Below are 17,268 nucleotides of genomic sequence, written 5' to 3' on the forward strand. Positions count from 1 at the left end.
TTTTACGAGATTATTCTGTTACACTTTCTGCAGTATGTTTTGAATATAGAGACATAAAGGGTAAAACATACAGGGCTCGTTTCCCAGACAGATTAAGCCTAAACCTAGTCCGGGGCTATAAAGCATGGCTTAGATTAATGGAGAATCTCAATTTAAATAACTTTTTAATCTTGGACTAGGCTAAATGAATGAATCTGTGTATGAACAGCTGGCCCTAAGCTTTGATCTCTGCATGTCCTTCTCACAACACTAAAATAAGTAATTCTTGGCTCATTCTACAGTGCATCAATGTTCTCACAGTGAGTCTTGTTCTTAGGAAAGACATATGGTAACATTCCAAGACCTATGTGTTTTGGGAAATGTTTTATTTTGGTCAAATAAAGTACATGTTTAGCAGTTGTTATTGCAGGTGTAGAGACATGCTTGTGCATGCATAATGTACAGTGAAATGCTTAACTTGCAAGCCAACATTGCAGTATTCAATATCAAAATATCATAACAAAATACAATGTAAAAAAAATACAAATGAGGATACAATGTGTGATGAATTTTCCTAATTGTCTTTAGTCATGACCATAAACAGTAAACCACATGCTTCTGCTGCTGCTACGGGTATTGTGTGAGACATTGTCTTCACAGGTCAAGGCCTCAAATATGGAAGTATAGATTAGCCAAATTGTTTAACCTGAGCATGACCCCAAAACTAAGGACTTATTAGCCACCCCTACTCTGTTGTTGATTATAATGTTGTCATGGAGGACTGATTGGGCTCATTGATTTGAGTTGAAAACTAAATGCTGCGCTCTTGTGAATAATGAATTCCATATGCTGCAATTTGCTATAGGCCTTTTGTTGACCTTTTTGTTGGCAACACTTTGATATCTTGATAATATGCAGCTGTTTAACGGGCAAATTCACAGATGAAACAATAACAAAATGGACACCCTGCCTGTTTTGGTAAAAAAAAGCTGAGGGATGGTCTTGGAGAAATGTAACCACTCTTCGATTAATAGACAGAGCTATGGATGCAAGGACTGACCATCTATTATATAAAAATTATTGTTTTAACCATGTTATGAGGCTACACAATGTTAACCAAGATTGGAGTAAAACAAGCTTATATTTTGGATTCTCATGGAGTGTGACAGTTGAACTTAAGCTCATGACGCATTTATAAGTTATATTCTTCAAGAATCAATGGATACATAAATATATAATTTATAAATCCAAAAATTGATGTATTTCCATACACTGTATATTGATTTTTTTATATTGTGTTATTGGCTATAGGTTTGTTTATTCCATGTGTAACTCTGTGTTGTTGTTTGTGTCGCACTGCTTTGCTTTATCTTGTTCAGGTCGCAGTTGTAGAGGAGAACTTGTTCGCAACTGGCCTACCTGGTTAAATAAAGGTGAAATAAAAAATAAATACATAAAAAACTACAGATTGCCACTTTAAGTTTATCAAAAGTGTGCAAGTTTGAGCATGTGTCCACTAGGCCTATAAATATGATTTTTTTATCAGCTTGAATTAGATTGAGCAACAAAAGCCCTACTTTCATTCCATAGGCTTGGATCCGCACTCTGCAGCTGTTGCAAGAACACATTTTTCACTGGCTGTCTACTGGTTTCAAAAACAATGATTGATTAGCATCTTAAAATGCTTGAATTCAACCATTATTGGGTTGAAATACACACTTCGATTTGTGAACCACCATCCACAACAACCATAATCCGTAAGGCGCAAATAGCTAAATGAGAGAGCAGCAGTGTGATTCACATCAATGTGCTATGTAGGTATCAATAATAAGTGATATCTGTATCACCGTAGACGACACCACTGATATCATCCTTACCTCCAAGCGTTTATTCAAGTTGGATAATATTTGGATACCGACATCAGTCGCACCATTGGAAGACATAGCTTGGACTGTAGCCTACAAAAGCCTATTCCTGCTCTTTTCCTGCGATCCATCAAACACAGTTGGTGTGTCATCATAGTGGTCTCTGACTTATCATCAACGTCATCATCTTATTTTTCAAAAGTATCTGTAATCTGATTACAATATTTTAGCTGGTAACGTAATGTATTATAGTTTTTTGTTGTTTTTGTAATCCGTTACTCCACAACCCTGCCTATTGTGCTGGGTTATTGGTCCTGGGTAAATGAGATATGACCCAGCTGGTCAGATCAGAAGACTGGAGACGTAGTGTAGTAGGGGCTTGGCTTTCAGATAGTTACCATGAGAGGTATGTCGTTCCTGTTCATCAAATCCAATCAAATTTTATTTGTGACATGTGCTGAATACATGTGTAGACCTTGCCGTGAAATGCACATTTACAAGCCCTTAAACCAACAGTGCAGTTCAAGAAAGAGTTAAGAAGTAAATAAATCAACTAAATAAACTAAAGTAAAAAATATTACAAAGTTACACAATAAAATAACAATAATGAGGGTATATACAGGGGGTAGAGGTACCGAGTCAATGTGCAGGAGTACAGGTTAGTGGAGGTAATTTGTACATGTAGGTAGAGGTGAAGTGACTATGCATCGATTATAAACAACGAGTCATTTGTTTAAATAATTTGTTTAATATAATTTGTTTAAATGTTCAGCAGTCTTACAGCTTGGGGGTAGAAGCTGTTAAGGAGACTTTTGGTCCTAGACTTGGTGCTCCAGGACCGCTTGCCGTGCGGTAGAAAACAGTCTATGACTTGAGAAAACAGTCTATGACTTGGGTGACTTGAGTCTTTGACAATTTTTAGGGCATTCCTCTGACACCGCCTAGTTTAAAGGTCCTGGATGGCAGGAAGCTTGGCCCCAGTGATGTACTTGGCCGTACGCACTACACTCTGTAGCGCCTTACGGTCAGATGCCGAGCAGTTACAATAGCAGGCGGTGATGAAACCATGCTCTCGATTGTGCAGCTGTAGAACTTTTTGAGGATCTGAGGATCCATGCCCAATCTGTTCCGTCTCCTGAGGGGGAAGAGGTGTTGTTGTGCCCACTTCATGACTGACTTGGTGTGTTTGGACCATGATAGTTTGTTGGTGATGTGGACACCAAGGAACTTGAAACTCTCGACCGGCTGCACTACAGCCCCGTCGATGATAATGGGGGCCTGTTCGGCCTGCCTTTTCCTGTAGTCCACGATCAGATCCTCTGTCTTGCTCACATTGAGGGAGAGGTTGTTGTCCTAGCACCTATCCTGCCGATAGGCTGTCTCATCGTTGTCGCTGATTAGGCCTACCACTGTTGTGCCGTCAGGAAACTTAATGATGGTGTTGGAGTCGTGTTTGGTTACGCAGTCGTGGGTGAACAGGGAATACAGGAGGGGACTAAGCACATACCCCTGAGGGGCCCCAGTGTTGAGGATCAGCGTAGCAGACATGTTGTTGCCTACCCTTACCACCTGGGGGTGGCCCGTCAGGAAGTCGAGGATCCAGTTGCAGAGGGAGGTGTTTAGTCCCAGGGTCCTTAGCTTAGTGATTGGCTTTGTGGGCACTATGGTGTTGAACGCTGAGCTGTAGTCAATGAACAGCATTCTCACATAGGTGTTCCTTTTGTTCAGATGGGAAAGGGCAGTGTGGAGTGCGATTGTGGATCTGTTGGGGTGGTATGTGGATTGGGTCTAGGGTATCAGGGAGGATGCTGTTGATGTGAGCCATGACCAGCCTTTCAAAGCACTTCATGGCTACCGACGTGAGTGCTACGGGTGGTAATCATTTAGGCAGGTTACTTTCACTTCCTTGGGAACTTGGACTATGGTGGTCTGCTTGAAACATGTAGGTATTACAGATTCGGTCAGGGAGAGGTTGAAAATGTCAGTGAAGACACTTGCCAGTTGGTCTTTGCATGCTTTGAGTACACATCCTGGTAATCCATCTGACCCCAGGGCTTTGTGAATGTTGACCTGTTTAAAGGTCTTGCTCACATCGCCTTCCGAGAGCATTATCACACAGTCCAGAACAGCTGGTGCTCTCATGCATGCTTCACCGTTGCTTGTCTCGAAGTGAGCATAAAAGGCATTTATCTCATCTGGTAGGCTCGCAACAATGGGCAGCTTGCGGCTGTGTTTCCCTTTGTAGTTCGTAATAGTTTTCAAGCCTTGCCACATCCGACAAGCGTCTGAGCCGGCGTAGAAGGATGTCGGCGTTCAGCCACGACTCTGTGAAACATAGGATATTAATTTTTAATGTCCTGTTGGAAGTATAATCTTGATTGTAGGTCATCCATTTTATTTTCCAATGATTGCACATTGGCCAATAGAACGGATGGCAGTGGGAGTTTAGTCACTCACCTACGAATTCTCAGAAGGTAGTCTGACCTCCACCCCCTTTTTTTCCATATTTTCTTCACGCAAATTACGGGGATTATTTTCGTTCATAAGAAACAGTAGCAGCAACATTATGTACAAAATTAGTAAAAAAATAAGTTACAAACAACAAACTATCAAAATAGCAGTTAATTAGGAGCATGTAAAACATCAGCAATCCATTCAATGCCATTCTATTGCATAGTTATCACATGTTGTGGTTTAACCTTGACATTTTTGTAGCTGCATTGATGCTTATACAAGTGTATGAGTTCCCTAAAAGTATATTGTCACGCCCTGACCTTTTTATGTCTCTATTTTGTTTGGTCAGGGCGTGAGGGGTGGGCATTCTATCTTTTGTGTTCTATTTCTGTGTGTTTGACTGGGTGTGGTTCTCAATCAGAGGCAGCTGTCTATCGTTGTCTCTGATTGAGAACCATACTTAGGTAGCCTTTTCCCACCTGTGTTTTGTGGGTAGTTGTTTTCTGTTTTTGTGTCTGCACCAGACAGAACTGTTTTGGTTATTTCAGTGTTCAGTTCAAATAAAAGTATGAACACATACCACGATGCACCTTGGTCCTCTCCTTCCAACAGCCGTTATATATATGAGTTCCACTGCAGAAGAAGAACCACAGTGGCAAGAACAAAATCCAGACAACAAACAACAAACAGAAAATTAGGAAAAAACAACATAACACACCATACCAGACAACAAAACAACCCCATAATCACAACCCCAAAACCCAGCATGCAGGCCTCCCGAACTCCCCTACTCCCTCAGAAGAAACATATCCCCTCCAAATCCTTTCCTCGTACCACTCCCCCCCCCCCCCCCCCATTTTGTAACACCCCTGATCACTCCAGCCTAGCCCCTACGGGCCCAGACTTACTGCACATGAACTTACAACTCCCAAAACCCCCAATGCCTTGCTAGAAATCTTCTCCCCCTCCTAGTCCCCCCTCACAACACAAACAACCCGCTAGAGGCCCTCATCAACCTCTGCAATTAAATGATCAAACCCGGAGTCTCCCAATGACCCATGACCTTGACAAAACACTCAGAACAGAATAACTTTTTTCAGACGGCTGTTCATGTTTGCCTCCCCACTAGGAAATCCATCCATAGACGGCACATGGTATGTCCTGAGAACGTCCGCCACAGATGCATCTCACATTGAACACACCTACCAACTTGTGTGTGAGTGGTCTGTGGCCAGGTGGGTCTGGGCCCTCTTTGTTCCCTGTTCTCCAGCCTCCATTGTCCAGCCTTGCCGCCACATCGCTCCCCCTCCAGCACCAGCCCGATGGACATATCCTCCTCCACCCCCATCCCTCTCCCTTTCTCCTATACACTTATCCCGCTCCAGAATCAGACCAGAACCAAGAACCCCACAAAAGAAGAGGCACGGAGAAAAGATATAGATCTACGCCCGGAGCGAGCAGGCCACAGCGGAATACCATCATGGACCTGTTTTTAGCCAATCATTGTTTGTGTAGTGCACTATAAAGGTAATATGGTTCCATTTGAGACTACACTACACTGCCATTATCTTTAGTATGGAGCTTATATTCTGGACTCCAAAGGTTTGACTGAAAATGTAACATTATATAAGTGTGGTGCTGGTGTGCCGTTTGTGTTGTATGTTTTACATTTTGTAATGTTGTGTTGACTGCTTGCTTTCTTGACCAGGTCTAACTTGAAAAAGAGACTGTGTCTCAACAGGTTTTTACTGGTTAAATAAAGGTTAGAATAGAAATAGCATAAATATACCAATACAGTCAACAAATATGAATATGTTGCTTTTATTTGCTTGCTTGGAAATGAAGTGAAAGCATAAATATAACATGGACAGACACTTTGATCTAAGGTCTAAAAGTCCTCTTATAAGGAACTCTTGTCATTTACCTACTGTATGCAGCTCTCTTCTAAGGACTCATCCCTCTGACCCTTCCTGGGTCCTTCACAGGTAAACATATAATAAACATATGTGTATTATAACATATGTAATAAACATATAATAAAAACAAGCAATAGATATAAAATGTGCTACATTGTACACTTCCGCTCATAAGAAGAAAGTTGTCTAGTGAAAGCTTTCGCAGAGCAAAATGCCCATACATCCCCTACAATACAATGAATTGTATCAGAAGGGAGCGCTGGGCCGGCAGTCCAAGACACAGGTTGTTGAATCACGTTCACCATTTTGTTAACAAGTGTTTCGGGGTATGAGTAGTGCTTCCAACCTCTTTAGAATGTTTACTTTCCTGCATTCTGGGAAAGAGAAAAGACAGACAAGTCAAACTAGGCAGAACTGAACGATTTCCCCTAAGATAGGCCAGCTGCAAAGTGAAAATTGTCTTTGTGTTGGATTCTAGCTTGAAATATACCTATTCATGTTACCATACTAGAACATATTGATTACTTTACATGTATAAGGAATGTATATGTTGGGGTCAATGAAGGGTTGATAGGGATTTGGATTCTGTTCCATGTTTCTAAGGAGGGAGGTGAAGGGCGATAGTCTCTTGATAAGGGATGCCAGCTGCGGAACTAGGGAGGAGCGAGGAATCCGTCTCGAGGTCAAGTTGACAGATGAAGTGAGAAGAAACCTCTGGGAGAGTGGCCCACCCCTACAACTCTCATACTATAGTCCTACCTCACACACTTCCACGCCCACAAAGGATCTAGCATAATGCAGGGCTATGACTACACCAGTGAGAGGAACAAATTAAGTTCAGAGATGTATTGGCTGTCTAGACATGTAAGGAGTTGACCCTGCCTATTGGAAGGTTATAAATATATGCATTTGAGTATTTACTCACTTTGTTCAGAACCTAACAGTTGTAAAATGCATTACGTTTTTTTGTTGCTTTTAGTCTTAATTTAAGTTTAGGGTTAAGGTAAGGATTAACATCAGATTTAATGACGTTGTGGCTATGCCATCTAGTGACCTCCCACTGGGCACAGAAGTCAATTCAACATCTATTCCACGTTGTTTCAACACAATTTCATTGAAATGACATGGAAACAATGTTGATTCAACCAGTGTGTGCCCAGTGGCCTCTGCAGAGCTGCCTCCAGAACAAGATTCATGACAAAAAAAAACACTAACCTGCTCAAACAAGCTACAAAAACAAAAACATTTGAGAAAAACAATCCTGCCGGGCGTATGTTTGAAACTCATGAAGTAGACTGTCTCTCTTAAATGTTGATCATTAACCATGATCTGTCTAGCCTTGTCCCAGATCAGTTTGTGCTGTTTTTCTTTCTTGGCATAAAAACAAACAGATCTGGGACAAATAAATTATCTCGCTAAGAAAAGGCAATAGCAAAAGTTTGTTTTGGATTGCTATCTATTACCTTTTGGTTGATCTCTCCACCAGAATCTTCACCAGGCGGTCATTTGGGTCCAGGCAGAGTTGACGTCCATTTTTGAGTGTGATACTAAAATAATTAAAGGGAGATTGTCTGTACTCGAGACTTATTTCAGGGTAAGGAATTACCAACGATTCCTTTAATGCATTATCTTCAAGATGTGCACCAGTACCTTTGTTCTGTGTTCCTGTGAGCAAATTCTTAAACCTCCAACTTTTTTTAAAATTGTAAGTTACTTTTCATGTTTTCAACACTTAGTCTGAAGATCAATGTCAAAACATTTAACCTGATGGTCAACTATCAATGTGTTGATTTATTTATCTGTTCAGTATGGAACACTGTTTGGGTCCCTGCGTGTCAAAAGATTCCCCATCAAATAACACTTTTTAACGTGTCGAATAACACTATTTGACCTGTTAAATAAGCTTTTAATTTGACACTCAAATATCAGTTATATTATGGAATGTTGTGTGTTCTGAATTTGCCAAGCGCCACCACTACTACTAGTAGCACTGTCAAAGCTGTACAAAAAAGGTCTGCAAACAAGCAAACACCGGCCACAAACGATGTGTTTACAATACCGCGTTGGTAATAAAGCATTAACTATTTGTTCGACCGCAACTCCTAAGGTAGCTAAGCTACCTAGCTTTAGCTTGGTACCTAAGCTAGCACCACACAACCAGCCTACAACTGCAGTCATTTTCATTATTCTTAGCAATGATTTAGGAATCTTTGTGAGTAAATATTAGCTAGGTTGCCACTTGTTGTTCACCTATTGAAATTGAACTTCAGTTCATGAAAATAAATAGCTATCCAGCTACTTAACACTGTTGCCCAACGTTATAAGCAGCCAGCTAGCTTCATCTGGCTAATGACGCTCGACCGGACCGTGGTATGTGTTATGAAGCTAGCCATAATAGATTAGATAAGGCACAGTAATGGAATTTGCGGTATGCCTTCAAAATAAAAGTACCCATTTGAAAGTGATGCAGAAGGTTAATTGGTGGAATCTTGCCATATTTAGAGTAGATAATGTTGAAAAGGTTGGAATGTGAAGCAATGAAATGGGGTATCCGTCTCGGTGACACCCACAGAACACATCTGGGAAGGGTTTACGCAAATACTAGCATTTGTAGCTCTTATCGCGGGACTGTGACTGTGTGAAATCCCCTCCCCAGTCAGCCTATTGTGTGAATTGACATTCATTTTGCACTGTACAGCTTTACCTAAGGATTGGGGATCAATGAAATGGGGTATCAGTCTACCCAAGATATTTTTTCCCAACTTCCTCCTCAGAGTTATCAGACTCCAAAACATCCACACAGTATGGTTTTTACTTGGGAATAGTGTTCAATACACATGGGTTGACAATAAATGTGGCTGAATTCAGTTGTTTCAGAGTCCCGTAATAAGAGCTACGACGCTAATGTTCTCTGGGTGCCACTGAGTAGACTGATACCCCATGTCATTGATCCACAATCCATAGGTAAGGCTGTACAGTGAAATAAGTATGCCCGCAATGCAATTCTAAAGTATAATACATCCAGTGTGATTTCAACAGATTTTTGTTAAATTAACAAATTATTGTCTTTTGTTGATTTTATTTAACAACATCCCAACCTCATTTATCAGGATCTACTCAATAATGGCAGAATTATATTTGTATTCATTTGCATCACTGTCAGTGACAAACCTTTAGTTTGTAGGCAAACTGCAAAGTCAACGTTGTAGCTAATCCTTATTGTGGCCAGCTTCACATAGATGGTCCGACCACCATTAATCAAATAAGAACTGTCTTATGTATTTAGTTATTTTAGATGACACCTAGCTATATAGTTAGCTAACTATACCTACTGAAGCAGATTATGTCGTTTTGCTATGTTTTTGGGGAAGAACGAGCTAGCTTTCTTTTTTTTAATGACCAGCACTGTAGGTGCGCGAGACAACTATACCAGCATCATAGCATACGTATCAATGAATCGTTGTGATATATGAAATACGAGTGCTAGTGTAATCAATGTATAATAACTACGTAAAAAAATATGAATGCTTTAAATTATTATGTGATGTGTCCTGATTGGTCAACAAGCTTATTTGACATGTCGAATAGTGTTATTTGACTTGTCTTTTTTGACACGCAACGACCCAAACGACGTTCCATAGCTGAGGGACTGACTCCAAAACTTAAAAAAAAAATGTATTTTGTACTTTTTACTTATTCTGAGAAAAAAATGGATTAATAATCAAACACATTATTGATTATAAATGTTCAATTATGTTGATTTATCAGTTGAGGGAGTTACTCACATGACTTCAGTCTTTGAGCAGTGCGGACGAGGAGGGAGATGCAGTACTCTCTTCAGATTCCTGAACGGAATACGACCAGTCTGCACGTTGGGGCAAAGGCAGCGTAGAACCCGTGGCTGTCTTTTCCCTATAGAGAGGTAGGGTGGAAAGCACAATGGGTTTGTCTTACATTTCTTATTTCGATTTCACTTTTTATCTTGAATGCTGTATGATGATATCAAGAGTTAGAGTTAGGTTAAGGGTTACTGCTGTATATACAGTGTAATAATGAGTAGTAGTTACAATAGTTATTACACTGTATACACATGATAATAACACATGATAATGACACATTCATAAGAACACTGTCATGTAAAGAATCAGTTGCGAAAACTTCAAATGAAAGTAACCAGGTTATAAATTCAACAAAGTAATAAACTATCATGCACTAGTGTAAAAATAGTAAAATAGTAGTAATGAATTAGTAATTACGTATACAATATTAAGTGATAAATGGATGACTATTTACCTTCAGTTGCTGAGAAGATTGCCAGGAGGGTGAGCAGAACGATGGTTATGTTTGCAGTGTTCATGGTGATATCCTTTTACTTGCAGCACTGTGGGAGGCTGCTGTACTATGGGTCTCCAATGATGATTCTGTTGTCGGATGTGGGTGCCCTGGTTTTTCTGGTAATCATGTGTTTTAGCAAATAGAAGAGAGAGCTGCTTCTCTCTCTCTCTCTCTCTCTCTCTCTCTCTCTCTCTCTCTCTCTCTCTCTCTCTCTCTCTCCATAGACAGATATAAGTGGGTGGCTGCTTTTTCTCTGATGGGCCCTGGTCAAAAGTAGTGCACTTAGTGCCTTTCAGAATACAGAGAGTGGAATTTTAATTTAGTGTGGAATAGTGTGCCATTTTGGACGTAACCTGAAACTTCCCCGCCAATGAAGTATATACTTTGTGTCCACTTCAGTAGCTTTCCATGATTAGTCTCCTGTCCTGGACAACAATGAAGGAACATTTCTCTGAGTCAAGTTGAAGGGCCATTTCGGGGTTGTCTGAAGTAGAAACCAGCTTGTCAGGGAAAATATGATTTAAAAAAAAAACATTTTCTCTGGCTGTGATTTTCGACTGATGTGAGCGTTCGTTGTGCGATCATGTTGGTCAAACCTTTGTGACCCTGAAATCAGCAACCATAAAATCTCTTCACTCAGACATCCCCTGGCAAGTGAGGCAAGCAACGCTACAAATGGATCTAACTGTCAGATTGGGTTTGTTTGTCTCTTTAACTTAGTGTTGGCATCGCTGTTTTACTGACAGGTTGATGTTTATTGAGATGCGTCTTATACTTGAGCCAGAACTGAGCGATTTCCGCTCGAAAGCCAAAATTGACGGTATTGTAAATTTGAATGTAAACACATATACAGTCGAATATAGAGTTGAAGATGGAAGATTACATACACCTTAGCCAAACACATTTAAACTCAGTTTTCACAATTCCTGACATTTAAAGCTAGTAAAAATTCCCTGTCTTAGGTCAGTTAGGATCACCACTTTTTTAAAATCTGAAATGTCAAAATAATAGTAGAGAGTAGCCTTCCACAAGCTTCCCACAATAAGTTGGGTGAATTTTGGCCCATTCCTCCTGACAGAGCTGGTGTAACTGAGTCAGGTTTGTAGGCCTCCTTGCTCACACACGCTTTTTCAGTTCTGCCCACAAATGTTCTATAGGATTGAGATCAGGGCTTTGTGATGGCCACTCCAATACCTTGACTTTGTTGTCCTTAAGCCATTTTCCCACAACTTTGGAAGTATGCTTGGGGTCATTGTCCATTTGAAAGACCCATTTGCGACCAAGTTTTAACTTCCTAACTGATGTCTTGAGACGTTGCCTCAATATATCCACATCATTTTCCTCCCTCATGATGCCATCTATTTTGTGAAGTGCACCAGCCCCTCGTGCAGCAAATCACTCCCACAACATGTTGCTGCCACCCCCGTGCTTCACGGTTGGGATGGTGTTCTTTGGCTTGCAAGCTTCCCCCCTTCTCCTCCAAACATAACGATGGTCATTATGGCCAAACAGTTCTATTTTTGTTTCATCAGACCAAATGACATTTCTCCAAGAAGTATGATCTTTGTCCCCATGTGCAGTTGCAAACTGTAGTATGGCTTTTTTATGTCGGTTTTGGAGCAGTGGCTTCTTCCTTGCTGAGCGGTCTTTCAGGTTATGTCGACATAGGACTCGTTTTACTGTGGATATAGATACTTTTGTACCTGTTTTCTCCAGCTGTCACGACTTCCGCCGAAGTTGGTCCCTCTCCTTGTTCGGGCGGCATTCGGCAGTCGACGTCACCGGTTTCCATGCCGCCACCGATCCACTTTTCATTTTCCATTTATTTTGTCTTCATTGTACACACCTGGTTTCCATTCCCATAATTATGTTCCTTATTTAACCTTCTGGTTCCCCTCATGGATTTGTGCATGTTTGTTCTGTGTTATGCTGTCGCTACATTTTGTGAGCTAGATTGTTTACCCTGCATGGAAATTATTTTGTTGTCGTATTTGAGTAAAGTCCATTATTACTCATCCTCTGTGTCCTGCACCTGACTCCGTCCCAACTGCTGCACATCGACCCTTGACCCCAGCATCTTCACAAGGTCCTTTGCTGTTGTTCTGGGATTGATTTGCACTTTTCGCACCACAGTATGTTCACCTCTAGGAGAAAGAACGCGTCTCCTTCCTGAGCGGTATGACGGCTGCGTGGTCCCATGGTGTTTATACTTGCATACTATTGTTTGTACAGATGACCTTCAGGCGTACCTTGAGCTAACTTAGGCTAATGCGATTAGCCGTCAGAAAGTATTCACACCCTGTCACGCCCTGACCTTAGAGAGCCTTTTAATATCTCTATTTGGTTTTGTCAGGGAGTGATTTGGGGAGGGCCTTCTATCTTTTGTTATGTATGATTTTGTATTTCTATGTTTTGGCCGGGTATGGTTCTCAATCAGGGACAGCTGTCTATCGTTGTCTCTGATTGGGAACCATACATAGGTAGCCCTTTTTCCCTCCTTTCTTTGTGGGAAGTTGACTTTGTTTAGGGCACATAGCCTTTGAGCTTCACGGTTTGTTTTTGTAGTGTTTATTGTTTTGTTCGGCGTCATTTTGATTAATAAAAGGAAAATGTACACTCACCACGCTGCACCTTGGTCCTTTCCTTTCAACAGCCGTGACAGAACTTCCCACCACCAAGGGACCAAGCAGCGTGGTAAGGAGGAGCAGCGTGTTCAGGACTCCTGGAAATGGGAAGAGATCCTGGTGGGAAGTATCAGTCCACGGAAGGAACTGGAAGCAGCTAAAGCTGAGAGGCGAAGTTATGAGGGAACACGGCAGCCCAAAAAAAATGTTTTTTGGGGGTGTTACACGGGGAGTGTGGCAGAGTCAGGTTGGAGACCTGAGCCAACTCCCCGTGCTCCTCCAGTCCGGGGCCCTCAGCAACGAGGGTGCCCAGTCCAGGCCTCACAATGAGGATGCCCAGTCTGGGGCCCGCAGCAACGAGGGTGCCCAGTCCGGGGCCCTCAGCAACGAGGGTGCCCAGTCCGGGCCCCACAACGAGGGTGCCCAGTCCGGGGCCCGCAGCAATGAGGGTGCCCAGTCCGGGGCCCGCACCAACGAGGGTGCCCAGTCCATGGCCCGCAGCAACGAGGGTGCCCAGTCCGTGGCCCGCAGCAGCGAGGGTGCCCAGTCCGGGGCCCGCAGAGAGTGTCCCCAGTCCGGGGGCGGCGGCGAGGTCACCCACACCAGAGGAGTCACCAAAGCGGGGTGAGCCAGAGGTGGAGGGGTGAGCCACCTGAGCCGCCGCCGCGGATAGATGCCCACCCAGACCTCTATAGGTTCAGGTTTTGCGGCCGGAGTCCTCACCTTTGGGGGGGTGTACTATCACGCCCTGACCCTTAGAGAGCCTTTTAATGTGTCTATTTGGTTTGGTCAGGGTGTGATTTGGGGTGGGCATTCTATGTTTTGTCATCTATGATTTTGTATTTCTATGTTTTGGCCAGGTATGGTTCTCAATCAGGGACAGCTGTCTATCGTTGTCTCTGATTGGGAACCATACTTAGGTTGCCCTTTTTCCCTCCTATCTTTGTGGGAGGTTGACTTTATTTAGGGCACATAGCCTTTGAGCTTCACAGTTTGTTTTTGTAGTGTTTATTGTTTTGTCCGGCGTCATTTTGATTAATAAAAGGAAAATGTACGCTAACCACGCTGCACCTTGGCCCTCTCCTTTCAACAGCCGTGACACACCCCTTGACTTTTTACATAAATTTTTTTAAATTATTCAAGCTCTGTCAAGTTGGTTGTTGATCATTGCTAGACAGCTATTTTCAAGTCTTGCCATAGATTTTCAAGCTGATTCAAGTCAGGAACATTCAATGTCATCTTGGATAAGCAATTCCTGTGTATATTTGGCCTTGTGTTTTAGGTTATTGTCCTGCTGAAAGGGGAAACAAACTGGTTTTATTTAGGATTTTGCCCGTGCTTAGCTCTATTCTGTTTATTTTTATCCTTAAACACTCCCTAGACCTTGACAATGACAAGCATAACCATAACATGATGCAGCCACCACCATGCTTGAATATGTGTGGTAGTCAGTGATGTATTGTATTGGCTTTACCCCAAACATAACGCTTTGTATTGAGGACATAAAGTTAATTCTTTGCCACATTCTTTGCAGAATTATTTTTGTGTTTTGTTGCAAACAGGACACGTTTTGGAATATATGTATTATGTACAGGCTTTCTTGTTTCCACTTGTCAATTCGGTTAGTATTGTGTAGTAACTAAAATGTTGTTGATTCATTTTCAGTTTTCTCCTATCATAGCCTTTAAATTCTGCAACTGTTTTAAAGTCACCATTGGTGTCACGGAGTCCCCCGGTACTGCTGCTCATTCTGATTTGTGCTGATGTATTGTGATGTATTCTTGTAAGTAACAAGAACATTTCCCAAGATATAGACATATCTGATATTGGCAGAAAGCTTACATTCGTGTTAATCTAACTGCACTGTCCAATTTACAGTAGCTATTACAGAGAAATAATAGAATGCAACTGTTTGAGGAGAGTACACAGATTTGAACATGAATAGTTATTAATAAAGCCATTAGGCAGATTTGGGCAGTCTTGATGCAACATTTTGAACATAAATGCAATCGTTCATTGGATCAGTCTAAAATGTTGCACATACACTGCTGCCATCTAGGTGCCAAAATCTAAATTGCAGCTGGGCTGGAATAATACATGATGGCCAAAAAATATACAAAATAACGGTTGTTTTTATCTTTGTATTATCTTTTACCAGATATATTGTGTTATATTCTCCTACATTCCTTTCACATTTCCGCAAACTTCAAAGTGTTTCCTTTCAAATGGTACCAAGCATATGCATATCCTTGCCTGAGTTACAGGAAGTTAGATTTGGGTATGTCATTTCAGGCTAAAATTTTAGAAAGGGTCCGATCCAGAAGAGGTTTTAAGCATATCCCAGTTTAGGTCACCTAACAGTAAGAACTCTGAAGACAGATGGGGAGCAATCAATTCACATATGGTGTCTAGGGCACAGCTGAGGGCTGAAGGGGGTCTATAACAAGCGGCAATGGTGAGAGACTCGTTTCTGGAAAGGTGGATTTTTAAAGTAGAAGCTCAAATTGTTTGGGAACAGACCTGGATAGTATGACAGAGCGTTAATCACACTCTCGTTCAGAACAGCTGATGTTCTCATGCATACTTCAGTGTTGATTGCCCTGAAGCGAGCATAAAAGGCATTTAGCTCGTTGGTAGGCTCGCGTCACTAGGCAGTTCACGGCTGGGTTTCCCTTTGTAGTCCATAATAGTTTTCAAGCCCTGCCACATCTGACTAGTGTAGAGCTGGTGTAGTAGGATTCAATCTTAATCCTGTAATGACACTTTGCTTGTGTGATGGTTCGTCTGAGGGCATAGAAGGATTTCTTATAAGCGTTTGGATTAGTCTCCCGCTCCTTGAAAGCGGCAGTACTAGCCTTTAGCTCGATGCGGATGTTGCCTTTAATCCATGGCTTCTAGTTGGGATATGTACGTACGGTCACAGTGGGGACAACGTCGTCGATGCACTTATTGATGAACACGATGACTGAGGTGGTATACTCCTCAATGCCATTGGATGAATCCCGGAACATATTCCAGTCTTTGCTAGACTGCACTCAATCAGCAGTATAAGGCCATAAGCAAACAAGAAAATGCTCATCCAGAAGCAGCGCTCCTAGTAGCTGGGGACTTTAAGGCAGGCAAACTTAAATCTGTTTTATCTCATTTCGACCAGCATGTCACATGTGCAACCAGAGGTAAAAAAACTCAAGACCACCTTTACTCCACACACCTTTATTTGCCAAGGTAGAGTACATGATCAGTGAATATATTAAAGCTACAGGCTACAATGTGGGGGTCTCATGCATGGCAATAACAACATGTATATATGACTTTCATGCTTGGCACAGAGTTATTGTCACACCCAGTCCTTAGATATCTCTGTTTTCTATATATTTTGTTAGGTCAGGGTGTGACTAGGGTGGGTACTCTAGTTTTTGTATGTCTAGGGTTTTTGTATGTCTAGAGGTTTTTGTATGTCTATGTTGGCCTGATATGGTTCCCAATCAGAGACAGCTGTTTATCGTTGTCTCTGATTGGGGATCATATTTAGGTAGCCATTTTCCTCATTTGTGTTGTGGGATCTTGTCTATGTATAGTTTCCTTAGTGCACATCAGTAGCTTCACGTTTCGTTTGGTTGTTTCGATTTATTAAAATGATGTGGAACTCTACTCACTACTGCGCCTTGTTCCAATCCTTACAACAAACATGACAGTTATATTATATTCTACTCAATCCATAGGCTCCATTAATGTCATTCAGCCTGTTTTGAAGTTGATACAATTGGCTATGATAGCTGAGGTTCATAGCTAGGTTCTGAACTAATATGTATAACAAACGTTTGGGTCCACACAGATCGGCTAGATAGCTAGCTACACATCCATAGGCATACAGGTATTTTTTATCTTCCACTGCACAAGCAAGAACATAGCTAGCTACGTTATTTCATCTATCTGCATTGCATGGCAAATATCAGCAAGGAAAGCTTACAAAATTGTACATTCAATTTGCAGTAAATGCTTTAGCTAGCTAGATTCTTTACATCCACTATTTCAGAAGATGACAGCCTGGTGTGCTGGTTGTTCCAGGAGTCCCTAAAACATTAAACAACCAGA

General features: G+C 41.7%; 1 long non-coding RNA gene across 1 annotated transcript; it reads right to left on the minus strand.

Annotated features, from left to right (window-relative positions):
- Positions 1-2,268: 2,268 nt before the first annotated feature.
- On the minus strand, positions 2,269-6,500 carry LOC135574295 (uncharacterized). The gene is made up of 4 exons (XR_010465288.1): positions 6,223-6,500; positions 4,879-4,931; positions 4,302-4,354; positions 2,269-4,169 (listed from the first exon to the last, which is right to left on the minus strand). It is a non-coding gene; the product is annotated as an uncharacterized LOC135574295 (long non-coding RNA).
- Between the last annotated feature and the right edge of the window lie 10,768 nt (positions 6,501-17,268).

Source organism: Oncorhynchus nerka, linkage group LG12 (genome assembly GCF_034236695.1).
Source record: "Oncorhynchus nerka isolate Pitt River linkage group LG12, Oner_Uvic_2.0, whole genome shotgun sequence".
NCBI lineage: Eukaryota > Metazoa > Chordata > Actinopteri > Salmoniformes > Salmonidae > Oncorhynchus > Oncorhynchus nerka.